The sequence below is a fragment of the Paroedura picta genome, chromosome 4 (assembly GCF_049243985.1).
Source record: "Paroedura picta isolate Pp20150507F chromosome 4, Ppicta_v3.0, whole genome shotgun sequence".
In the NCBI taxonomy this organism is placed as follows: Eukaryota; Metazoa; Chordata; class Lepidosauria; order Squamata; family Gekkonidae; genus Paroedura; species Paroedura picta.
The window spans coordinates 90713596-90726439 of NC_135372.1; the positions used below are offsets into that span (position 1 = coordinate 90713596).

Sequence of the window (12844 nt, forward strand, 5' to 3'; positions counted from 1 at the left end):
AAAGGTAATCCATGTTTTTGAACATTTGTTTTTTCCAAAACTCTACCATCAATTTGTTTCCAGTAAAAGATTACAGGAGGTATGATTGCTAAGGCCGTGGCCACTCCATCCAGAAGCAATATAATTAATTCCGGTCTTAAAAGAAACAGGATCTCATCTTTTCTGTGCTCCCTGAAGCCTGACATGAGACAAGTTATCTTTCACAGAAAGAGAGGCTGGACCTTGTTTAATTTCAAGGAAAGAGGCTGGTGCAACCTCAAATAATGCTTGGCTTGTGAACTCTGGAACAAGGGTTTAGCTGCATTGATGTTAGGATGGCAAATTCCTGCTGTTCGGTTGTAATTATTACCAAATGACATCTGTGTAATTGAACACCACAGGAGTTATTTGATCACACAGATGAACCCTAAAAATGCTTACACCAAAGGAGAATACTCAGAAATGATGTATAACAGGACAGGTCAGACCAGCAACTGAAGAAAAAAAATCACCACAATTTCCTACAACCTTTCACTGGATCCAGTATCAGACAGTTATTTTTGTTTAACAAGTATTATAACATACAAGATTTGTTTTCTGTACTAGTTCCTTCTTCCCACATCAAACCTCTTCCAGCCTTGAAGCCCTCATGAAAAGTCAAAATACAGTGATGCCTAAAGCCACCTACTATGTTCACAGTAGAGGCAAGCTGTAGCTCTCAAAATCCCTGAAGTGATTTATCGGCAATGAGAAAACACACGACAGTAAAAGAAAACTTTGCCAGAACAGCACACGCAATTTCTACAGGCATGTCTACCACACCCATGACAGAAATTACATTTGCCACACAAGAGGCTTGAGTTCAATTCCCAGCCAAATAAAAAATATGTAAGAAAGAACCAAATTCCTTGGAGAAGAGTGAGAATAAATAAGCATATATTGAAATGTGTTTCTGTGTTCCATTGGTAACACAGGTAAATTCCTTTTAGACATAAGCATGATCTTTGCATTTGTTCTCACTAGCAATGGATCCTTTTGCACTTTCCCTTCTTATATTGTACTTTTATATGCTATTAAAGGCTTGTTGTTGTTGTTGAGGTAAATTCCTCAGGTAAAGAATGAACAAAGAAACAATATGAGGAACAGCCTCTTGAATAGGAACATTTTACAGTTTACCACTATTTACAGTGTACTGACAGACACTGCTTGATCATGGTTTAACATTTGTTTTCTATATCTTACTCAGCTGTATGTATTCTACTGAAAGACTAGTCAGCAAAGTTCTCATAAAATAATTACTTAAATGCATAGATCTACAACAAAATATCAATCAAAGATCAATCAAATTAATCTTGTTTCTTCATATTCATACGAAGGTTTTCTCCATTACTTTCCCATCAATGCCATGTATGATAGTTCAATAAAGGTCAATACACATAACTGCATAGCTCCAAATTTATCTTGCAATTTTTCCCCTGTTTTCTAGGGACACATGAATGGTTATGGGCTTTGAAAGATCAAACTCAATTTTAGAAAGCCCCATTACTAAGATACATGTTTGACCATGGAAATAACATTTTAAATGGCTGCCTGACTGTTTGGGGAGACACTGATTCTATCAAAATTTATTTGACAGTATTTTTGTTTAGTAACTTATGTGCACATGATAGTTTTAATGGTTGTTACTGGTTCTCTGTTGATTCTTTCTTTTACAATATTGTAAGCCACTTTGAGTATGCATTGAGCAAAGAAAAGCAGATTAAAAGTATATATACGTATAAAAATAAGCATCTGCTAATTGGCTTAAGACCAGTATTGAGGATACTTAAGACCAGTATCCTCAATAAGGCTGCCATATTGAGGATGGAGCAGAGTTGCTCTCTCTCACCCCAGAGGGATGGACCAGAACCAATGGGATGAAATTAATTCAAAAGAAATTCCGTCTCAACATCCAGAAGAAGTTCATGACAGAGCAGTTTCTCAATAGAACAGGCTTCCTCGGGAGTTCTCCATCTTTGGAAATTTTTAAACAGAGGCTGGATAGCCATCTGACAGAGAGGCTGATTCTGTGAAGGCTTAAGGGGGTGGCAGGTTACAGTGGATGAGCGAAACGGTTATTAATGTCCTGCATAGTGCAGGGGGTTGGACTAGATGGCCCATCAGGTCACTTCCAACTCTGTTATTCTATGATTCTATGAATATCAATAATCTGTAACTGTGAATGCACATGTGAATGAACAGATTTGATTCTGTAGAGCAATGGTCCCCAACCCCCGGTCCAGGGACCGGTCCATAGATCAGTTGGTACCGGGCAGCGGCTCCTCCTCATCCTCCTCTCTGACTGCTGTCTCGGGGACTGCCCTGCCACTCTGCCACTGGCTCACTTTTGGTGCTCTCCGGAGGTTGCCATGGCTGGGGCTACCCCTCAGCATGGCACTGCGCAGCAGCTGCTGGCAGCACCCCTAGAGGCGCCGGCGGGAAAGCAAGTGGAGCAGGGGCTCAGGCAGCAGCGACGACGTTCCTCAGCAAAAGACTAACCCCCACACACCGGACCTCAGTAAAATTGTCAAGCATTGACCGGTCCCCAGTGATAAAAAGGTTGGGGACCACTGCTGTAGAGAATTGCAGCCATAAGTAATAATACTCCCATAGTGGATTGCAGTTCATGAAATCACACTCCAGTTTGTTAAATCTATTGGCACTGATTATCACATGAGAAACCTATGTTATAAGGCGAGGGTCGTCAACCCCCGGTCTGTGGCTCGGCACCAGGCCATGAAGGCCTTGATATGGGGCTGGTGGCAGCCACGCCTGCCTTTTCCCCCCTTTCGCAGTGAGAAGCTCGCCAGGCCGCGAGCGAAGCGGCCACTTCGCTTGCAGCCCGGATAGATTCTCACTGCGAGGGGGGACGAGGCAGGTGCGGCCGCTGGCACAACGGCGGACGCAAATACACATGCGCGGGGCTGCCGCGCATGTGCGTTTGCACCCCCTGATTGCGCAAACACGCATGCACGGCAACTCTGCGCATACGCGTTTGCACACAGCTGCCGTGCGTGCGCGGTGCCCAGGCCGCCGGCTCTCCCTCACCCCCGGAGGTGGTCCTCAACCGCAAAAAAGGTTGAAGACCACTGATATCAGGGGTGTACACAGAATACTATCAGCACAAAAGTGCACTTTGGACAATACATACAAATATGACAACTAAATATTTCCCTCAGCCCAAGTCATCAAAGGCCTAAGTACCACTATTCTTAATGACACACCATTAAAATCCAATCCCTTAAACTCAGGGCATTCGTAAAAACCATGCTTTTTAAAGACAGATATGGGGGATCTCTAATTCATTTTTTTCTAATAAGTCTCTTAAAATATCACTCATGTTACCTATAGTTCCATAGAGAGAAAATTATGTTTAAAAGCAAATTGATAATTTTAAGATTAATGCAGAAATCTACATGCAGTTGAAACTAATACTTCAAGCTCTCCGTCCTGCTGATTTCTGTCTTGTGCAAATTTTTGAACAAACTGAATAATATACTGTAATGTTAGAAGTATGCAATTCGAAACACAACTAACAAACTATTTAGTACCTTAAAGAATGTGATCCTCTCAGCCTGAGTTACAGAAAAGATGCTTAACATTTCTGGATTGCATTAGCATTATACATCAGCATTTTGGCTTGACATCTTGAATAGGGCTTTTTTATTATTTTTTTGTCTTGCATAATGGGAACTAAGTAGTTTAACTCTTAGCCTATTCTGAAAAGCACTTTAGAAACCATTGCAAAATTGGAATGCAAAAAGGTCTGCCCTTCATAATGTACTAACAAGACCAGAAAACTGCTGCCTAGCAGTATTTAGCTGATCCAACAAATACTTGATGAGTGTGTAAGTTTACAATCCTATTACCATACAAAATACAAATCTCAACCTTTTTATAATCACACAAGCCACGTTAGACTAAAGTGTCAATTACTAACAATGCAGCTACAGACATATTAATCACACTCTGCTGAAACAATTTACTAAACTCTCTTGCTATTAGAATATCTTTTAATAGCCTTCTCATATATCAGTTTCTACCGTAGCAACACCTGATTAGTTTAACCTCAATGGAAGTCAACAGTCATACATAAACAGTTCCGAGAAAAACAGAACCCCATATAATATCATCCCCAATACATTTTGCTGCTTCCAAAAGTTGCTCAGTTCCTTTTAAAACATTTGTTGTCCAAAGACCGCCCAGAGACGTCACAGTGAACGGCGGTATATATTAATAAATAAATAATAAAGTAATATTTAAAGAGGGATGAGTGAGATAGCAACCTGTGTTTCCCTGACAGTTGGCCATAAGCAAACTCCATTCTTGCAATTTGTAGTTTAAGGAGATATATATACACCACTATTATATATATATATATACACCACTATTATATATATATATATATATATATATATATATATATATAAACCACTATTATATATATATATATATATATAAACCACTATTGAAAGTAGATTTTTAGGAGGCCAAAAACCAAGCAAGCATCTCTTTCATTAAGCATCTCTTCGGACAGCCCAGTATTATGAAGACACAAAAAATAAAGTTTTTTTTTCCGTTAGGAAAGTTTCGATCTACATTTCTTCCTGAGACATGTAAGGTCAGACTCCTGTCATTGGCAGAGGTACAAATGCTGGTCAGACGTTCTCTTGAATACCACCATAGGCAAACAAGGGGGCACATAACCCAAACACTCTTTCAGCCAGTGTTAATTGCAGGCATCAATACACAGATGTCCCTGTTTTGTTTTCCAAACATTTTGACATTTTCAGAAGAACTGAGGAAGGAAACTATGTCTTTTATTATTTTTGCCAAGAGTCAAAACACTAACATGGCAGGCAGCGCATAAAAACCAAAAAGGGCAGATGGCAATATTTGTAGCTAAGCTGAATGATTAAAAAAAAACTTTTTTGACCTAAAGGGATGCATTAATTCCTTGGCCATAAGCTGTTTTAACTTCTTACTATGAATGTGTATCCTAGAAATTGCATCAATGCAAAACTACGTCATGCTCTGTTAGTAAGTTCAGAGACTTCCCCTGGAAACACAAATATTTTGAGACTGTTTTACTACCTATTCAGATCACAAGGGTAGCTGCTGTTATGACAGACTACATTTCTTATTTACAAAGTTCAGTTTGCTGATCACACACTACTAAAACTACGTAATCTCCAAGAACCGCAAATAAAAACAATAGCATGGTAATAAACCAAAGTTTCAAGTATACTGACTGTAACATAAACCCGGCCGCACTGTGAGTCAAACTCTGAGAAAATGAATGATGTGTACATGGTTTTTAACAGTTTTAAAAATGAAGTCACTGTCAAATCAGCTGCCACTAGTGCTAAAAAGACACAACCTACAGCCTTGGTAATCTAAAACTGCCATGTAACATTTCTTTTAAAAAGGTAAATTTATATGAACATTTACAGATGTAACCAGTCCTTCCTCTTCCCCAATATTCACAAAAATTAACTATAACTCCAGACATACTTGAGCTTGTGCATTGTTACTCCTGAAGAGACTTCAGGACAAGATATTCCTGAGGCATTATGCCATATGTGCTCATTTTCCATGTTACTTGAGATTGCAGCTAGAATTTTCCTGATCTCCTACAGTAAGTAAAAATTCCCTCTAGGAAACTAAGCAAATTTTGAAATAAAGATGAAATGAAGACCACCCTCATGCAAAACCTTCATAATGCAGTCATGGTTAACACAATACTATGTTATGAGGCAGCATACCAGAGGGGAGGGGAGTGTCTACCCTTCTATACTAAAGCAGCAGTCACTGTAAGCACAATTAGATGGAATCACAGACAGGTAAGATCAGCTGCCTAATTCCAGGTCTCCTTGGTGCCTTCTGAAAGCAGAGCAGGATAAGGGTGGAGGAAGAATAGAAAAAGAGAGCATGGAATCAGATGAGTAGGTCATGGAGTGAGCAACCATTACTTTAAATTTATTATTGTTATTGTTATTATTGGTTTGTGTCAGCTACTGTCAGAGACTTCAAACATAACAAACATGAAGACAGCTAATTTCTCCATCATGGTCACATAGATATCTGTTGTACTTAAACAGTTCCACAGGGCCTGCAAAAAGGAGCTCTTCCACCAGGCATTTGGTTAAGACCAGGCATAACCAACAGCGAATGAAGGGCCCCTGCTCCCCCCACCCCAGAACTCCACCAGAGCGCTCTGGACCTGTTGTGCCATAGCATTGTTGCACGGTTGTGCTGTTGTATTGTGTGCTATTACAACTTTATTTGTTGTATTATTTAATTGTTATAACCACTGTTGTTAATATTATTGTTTGATTATTAATGCAAATTGTTTCATGTATGGTTCATAAGTTCAATGTAAACTGCCCTGAGACACCAGGGAGGGTGGTATATAAATATATAATAAATAAATCAATTCTGTAAAGTTAAACTCACTACTTGGCAAGTAGCCATTCTGATAGCCTGTAATTGATTATATCAAAGATAACTATAACATGGACCGTTGGAAGAAATGCTCATAATTCATTTACATGAATGTATGTTTCTTGGCAATGAAATTCTTGAGGGTTTAAATTTAAGTGAAACTGTAATTTAAGGAGCTGGAAGTGCTTTACAGAAATAAAATATAAAGAAAATAGACAACATTTGCATGTATTTTCCCCCCATCCTATTACTATTCCTACCAGCTGTATTACCTTGCACAAACATTTAGTGTGACTCCATCATTCAGATTTTTTGCTTTGAAATATAAGGCCAGCATGAGAAGATTAAAAATATGGGCAAATGCAACACTGAAAATGTTACTCTCATTCCTAATATTCAGAAGTAGTCTTGGGATCTCATACAATCTGCCAGTCATTGCTTCGGTTGAAAAGAAACCAACAGGTTGAGTGGGAGCTGGCTGACAAAGTGCCTACACCATTTGCATTTTAAAAGGGTCCTTTTCTTCTCATCTAAAGTACTCCTGCCAGTCCAACAGGGGGCAAAAGTTTAAATCCTGCACACAAGTATATTAGAGCACCTCTAAGAACGAATGGTAAAAAGGAAATAAAAAGGGAATTTATAGTGGCAGGGAAATCTTCCCCTGCTTGCTGGAAAAAGCTCAAGTTAATTTGTTGTCAACACATATCACACTGACATTTAGCAGAACTTTTTTCCAGTATTTCACAGTCACTACCAATTACTGTTTAACATTTTATTTAAAGGGGGGGAACAAACCACACTGCCTCGTTTTTTTTTGTCCAAAACACTGTTCTAATGATAGAAAGCTGCATCACTGAAACAAGCTATGCAAATTATAAGAATACTCAAAGCTCTTGATAGCTTTTATGCACCTCTTTTCTTCGAAGAAAAAAATTATAAATGCTAATAGCCAACTGTCAGAGCAAAAATGTGTTTCAGGTAGTTTTCTAATTACCCCACATTTAGCTTACAGCATTAAGCACAAATTTTGAAGCAAGAAGGCACTTTTCTAAAGCTGTCTGTGACTACGAAACCACAAACCAGTCTAACCAAAGCCAAAAAACTCATTGTTTCTCATTTCTTTTCATCAATCTGCAGTTAAAAAGAACAAAGCTGCAAAGATAAAAAGAAAGCCCAGCACTCTTGATTCCCAGTTTAAGCAGATTTTCTAAAAACATCTGGTTTGGTGACTGTTACTGGAGTGGTGTCACTGACTCTCTTTTCCAGATTGTATGGTAGACCTGGGAGAAATCCAAAGATTCTGTTTCTAAACATTTGTCTCTAGGTGGAGAAGCAGGCAAGGCAACATTCATGACTGAGAAAGTCTTGGGTTGTAGGCACCGCAGGTGAAGTCAGGCAGACGGATCATGTCTATTCTTCACCTTTTAAAAACGCCAGGGGAGGGGGGGTGTACACTGAGAGTGATTTTCTTACAGGCGCTACGAATGACTCCGGCGCATTACGTCTTCCAGTGGGAAAGGTCACCGGGCTACTTTCATTAATATGGAAATGTATTTCGTCTTTTTCAGCTGCAAGAATATTTGGACACTTGATGCCTCTCCTGATTATTTTCCTCACTAGACACCAGAAATCGTCTTTTAACATTTTACAAAACTGAAACCTTCATCACACAACTGGGGAAAGGGTTTCCATAACCTTTCCTTGTATCTTTTGTTTTAATGAGCGGTTGCAACCAACGCCGCCATTTGATTTAAAAATAAGACTTTTTAAGCGTCTGCCATAAATACGGGTACAAATCACGAGGGGAGGGGGAGGGGGAGGGCGAGGGGCATGCATGCCCTTCCATGCAACAGTTCGAAAAAGGTACATCCCAAGTCTCCGAGGAATAATCTCCAGCGGGGGAGGGGGAGTTCGGTACAGGTGGGGAGCAGCAAGGAGGGAAGACGCTCGCCTGGAATCCGGAATGAAAAGAAAGAAATCCAGGGAGGATGGCGGCTGCAGCCGCAGGTAAAAGCCAACCCAAACCTCCATGCTCAAGTCAGCATTCCCGGCTGGATCGGGCCCCAACGGTTCCCTCTCTGAGGAGGACGAGTTCCCGCTGTTGGAGAAGAGAAAGACTCCCAGGAGAACAAGGGGAGAGGCGGCGCTCCTGCCCCGGGAGACAGACACGGGCTGGTGCCGCCGAGAGCGGCGGCACATGCAGAGCAAAGAAGGAAACCCCAGAGCTGCCCTAGAACTTGGGGTGCGTTTTGTGCGTTTCCTGGGAAGAGGCAACTCCCCTCTCTCTTCACCCCCTGCCCCACTCAACAGGCGGCGGGGAACCTGCAAGAGCTCCAGCGCCAGGAAGCGACTCACCGCACGCGCCCGGGCCGCCGCCGCCGCCACCCGCATGCTGCCTTCCTCCGACCCGCCAAGCAGGCGTCGGGCTCCGCCACGGTCTCTCCGCGCTCGCGCACACACCGGCAGCACCCGGATCCCCTCCGCTCCCTTCCTTCCTTCGCTCGCTCGCTCGCTCTGCGCGCGGGATCACGCAATCGGCGCGCCCCCGTCCGAAGAGCCGCCAGCGCAGCCAAGCCGCCTGAGCAGGGCCGCGCCGCGCGTGCCCAGCGCCGACCAACCCGCCCGCAGAGCCCAGGAGTGCCTCCCGCCTATCGACCCCTCCTACTATCTCGCGCCATTCACTCTCTGCTATACCGTCCCCCCGCCCGCCCGCCCGCCCGCCCGCCCGCGACCATTCACTCGCCTCCTCCTCCTCGGTCTCCAAAGGTTGGGTTGCGGCGCCGCTTTCTCTTCCCGCGCCCCGCAATGAGCCTGCCCCCATTCAGTCGCTCGCCTACCGGAGCCTTACTTGGGCGGCTCCCCCCACCCCACAGTGGCCTCTCACTATCGTGCTCGTAGAATATCTACCTTCGCCTGCGGTGCTGGGCACGCTTTACTTGAGAGCAAAGTCCATTCGGAAGAGAGGGACTTCCTTCCGAGTAAACCTGTTTCAGAGCAGGCAAGAGCTGTTCGGCTGTGATTGTAGAAAGGCACACGCTTTTCAGTATGCACTTTGCACAGTCACCTTCGCGCTCCCCCACCCCTCTTCGGGCTCCTTCGCCAGAACCTGCCTCGCCCTTTCCCATCGTTTCCCACAAAATTGTCCCCCTCCCATTATGCTGTCTCCGTTCAGTCTCGGTATCTCCCACTCTCATCTCGGCTCCCCCCACTCGCTTCGCAGGCAATTCTTCTGTTCTCGCTCCCGGCCGCCGCCACCAAATGTCAACCTTGCCGCTTTATTCTTTTACTTCCAGCACGTCGCACGGTCATTTATCCGCACCGCACCCCCCCCCCCCCGATATTCTCCCCTCCCCAGCTATAGCGGGAGAAAGTGGTAGAGGAACGCTTATTTACAAGCTGGAGGGGTATATCTCGCACAATTGTCAGAGAAACGGATAGAAGTGGGTAAGGATCACCAGAAACTGCGGTCTCTTTTTTTTGTAAGTTACAATCTCCCATCCACTTGCTTAGCCCTGCAATTTTAGTCAGAAATAGGTGTGAACTGCTTTCGAGCCCCAGGGGTAAAGGTTAGCTAATCTGTAAAAGCAAGGATGGAGACACACCCAGCACCACCTTCTGAGCAACCCCTCCTTCACAAGAATGGCTGGAGGTGGGGCTGCTTTCTCACTGGTTCTTGCCTGAACTCTAAGTCCCGCCTACAGAGACAGGTAACAAAGTAGGTAAGACAACAGCCCTCTTTGTTGAGATTCCTGGAGAGGAGGGGGTGTTCCCTTGTTCTCGGCACATGGTGCTTGCTTGCTCCTGAGTGCAACTTCCTCCTTCATCCTCTTGTGCTACACAAATAAATAAAATATCTATAATGAATCAAAATAGCAATGTTGTGCATTTTAAAACATGGCATTGAACTCAAAGCTTTTCTTAAGTGTATTATACACATCTATGCTTGCTGGGGCATGCCTTGCCTTGGGGCCAAAAGATATTGGCAGGCACACACATGGAGATCCACATCTTTATTGCCTCTGAAATGAAAGAGCTGAAGACAACAAAAAACAGCCAGATGGAGACAGGCAAGAAGAAGGTGAAAACTAAGTAAGACATTAACTTTCTCCAGTTTTTAGTCCTGGAATTGTTTGTGTACATGTTCCTCATTTAACCCCCCTCTGTTTTATGCCCTAATATTAATCAGAATTTTATTTGGGAACTATTTTCGATTCTCCTTTTCCCAACCCAAGCCCTCATATATATTTGTCCTACTACAAACTCAATTGAGCTCTTTATCTGGTATGTTATGCAGTGAGGGCTGGGGGTTATTTTATGCCAGTGGAATTTAATGGCTATTAATTTTTAACAAATTACACTGGGCATTTATTCATTCATTCAGCTTCTAGACCAGTGCTCCAGCTTACAGCATCTTACAACATAAAACAATACAGCAGTAAAAGTACAAAACCCTACCCCCCCAACCCACCACCCCGCATCAGTCATCCCTCTCCACCATACCTCCCTGACTCCCACAATCTGAGAAGATTAGTGTGGGGCACATCAGAGGAGAGTCTAAGCTCTTCCCTCTGACTAGCCTCAACCAAATGCCTAGAGGAAGAGCTCCATCTCTCAGCCCTGTGGAACCGTGTTAGTTCCATCAGGACCCTCAGCTCTTCTGGAAGCTCATTCCACCAGGCAGAAGCCAGGGCCCAAAAACTCTGGCCCTGGTCAAGGCCAGGCGAACCTCATACAGCCTGGGGATCTCCACTCTATTTGCTTTCACAGAGCTCTGTAAGAGACATAGGGAGTTAGTCCCTCTAGGCCCAGGCCACAAATGGCCTTAAAGGTCAATACCATCACCTTGATGGCTAGGTGATCCTGGGACGGATAAGGTGCTAGTAGCCTTGCCTGGCAGTAGATGGTAAAATGCTAGCCAGACTACGTTAGTGACCTGGTCCTCCATAGATAGGAAGGCATCTAGAGTTAATCCCAGATTCCTGGCTGAGTGCAAGATCTCTAATTGCACACGGTTCGGGGTGGGTAAATGCACTTCCTGATCTGACCCCTTCCTACCAAGCCACAGGACCTGCCTCTTGGATGGACTGAGTTTCAGCTGGGTTTTCTTGAGCCAGGCTGTCATCACTTCCAAACAAATTTGAGATGGGTTTGGTGTTGTATTTTGGATAACAATAGATTACTTTTTATTTCAATTTCATTATCTTTTTTTCAGAGGCTGGAGTTTTGATCCTTCTTTGGAACTTGTTGCACATCCCAAACATTTCCTGTGTAATATGTATTTTCCAGTTCTGCTGAACTGTATGGAGTATTTAAGGTTTGGATAAGCCATCGATTTTTATACTTTCAAGAACAATTCTAGTAGGCTAGGTAGTAACCTTTTAAGATGCTATATATACAGAAGACAGTATAATAACTCTTCTGGCAATATCAGTGGCATCATGGGACTGGATTTTTCAACTTTTGATCAAACCCTCACCCACAAATCTGTTAACAAGACAGGGGTTTTTGAAAGCCAGTTCTTACTCTCTTACCATTACTTAAATGCAATCTGAGAGTCAAGGCTATTCTGTGTTGGAACAGAGAGAAAAGAAGTTAACGCACTGAATATACAAAATGCACATGGCTGTATATACAAAGTATTACCTCCTGCTCAATGGCTAAATCCAAGATGAAGCAATAGGAGTTTGACAAGTGTTCATGCTGTTGTTGAAATCTAGTTATTGTAGTAATACTTTAGTTCCAATCCCAACCTTTGAGGAGCGTGATCTTTAACATAGAGGTTGGGCAGCCTATTGTAGTGGCATAAATCTCGTCTCCAGCTATGGCATGTCTTTGAAGGTGATGGTTACAACAGTGACCCTTTTAATTTTATTACAGTAGCAGCTGGTGATAAACTCCTCAAGTTCAGGCCTGTAAACTTAAGTCTAGCTCCTCCACTGTAGTCTGTGGAACCATGGGCGCAGAAAAATCTAGAACACTGGAATATCTACACATGGAATTGTTTTCTCCGGGCAATTGCCCAAAAAGCACAGAGCAGTGAAACCATACAGGCAAACACCCTTATCACCTTTGGGGAGGTCTGAGAAATCTGGAGCTTCAAAACGTTGCCATTATAACTGGATAGTTGGAAAATAGTTGAAAGCATAATTCTGTCAACCTCCACTAAAATTTAGAGGTGCTTCACATTTCACATAAACTCCAGATTACAATAATGTTCTGCCAGTGGTTCAGTGAAGTGACAGAAACTCTAAAACCTTTCTTGCATTCAAGCAAACCACCAAGACTCCTGGGATTCACATTAGAATAACCCATTCATTTCTATTCCATATTGGGCCATCCTGTCAGATTTAATCTTTTTTAGATAATAAGAAAACTGCTTTGA

General features: G+C 42.9%; 1 protein-coding gene across 17 annotated transcripts in view; it reads right to left on the minus strand.

Annotated features, from left to right (window-relative positions):
• PTPRF (protein tyrosine phosphatase receptor type F) overlaps positions 1–9508 on the minus strand; it is a 613096-nt gene extending 603588 nt beyond the window's left edge. For 6 of the 17 annotated variants that reach the window (XM_077334085.1, XM_077334083.1, XM_077334076.1 and 3 more), the window contains exon 1: positions 8818–9065. The gene's annotated coding sequence lies outside the window, so the exon portion shown is untranslated. Of the gene's footprint in view, positions 1–8817; positions 9066–9205; positions 9225–9369 lie in introns of those variants that run through there. The other 11 variants (XM_077334086.1, XM_077334084.1, XM_077334078.1 and 8 more) reach the window with 4 other exon arrangements.
• Positions 9509–12844: the final 3336 nt, after the last annotated feature.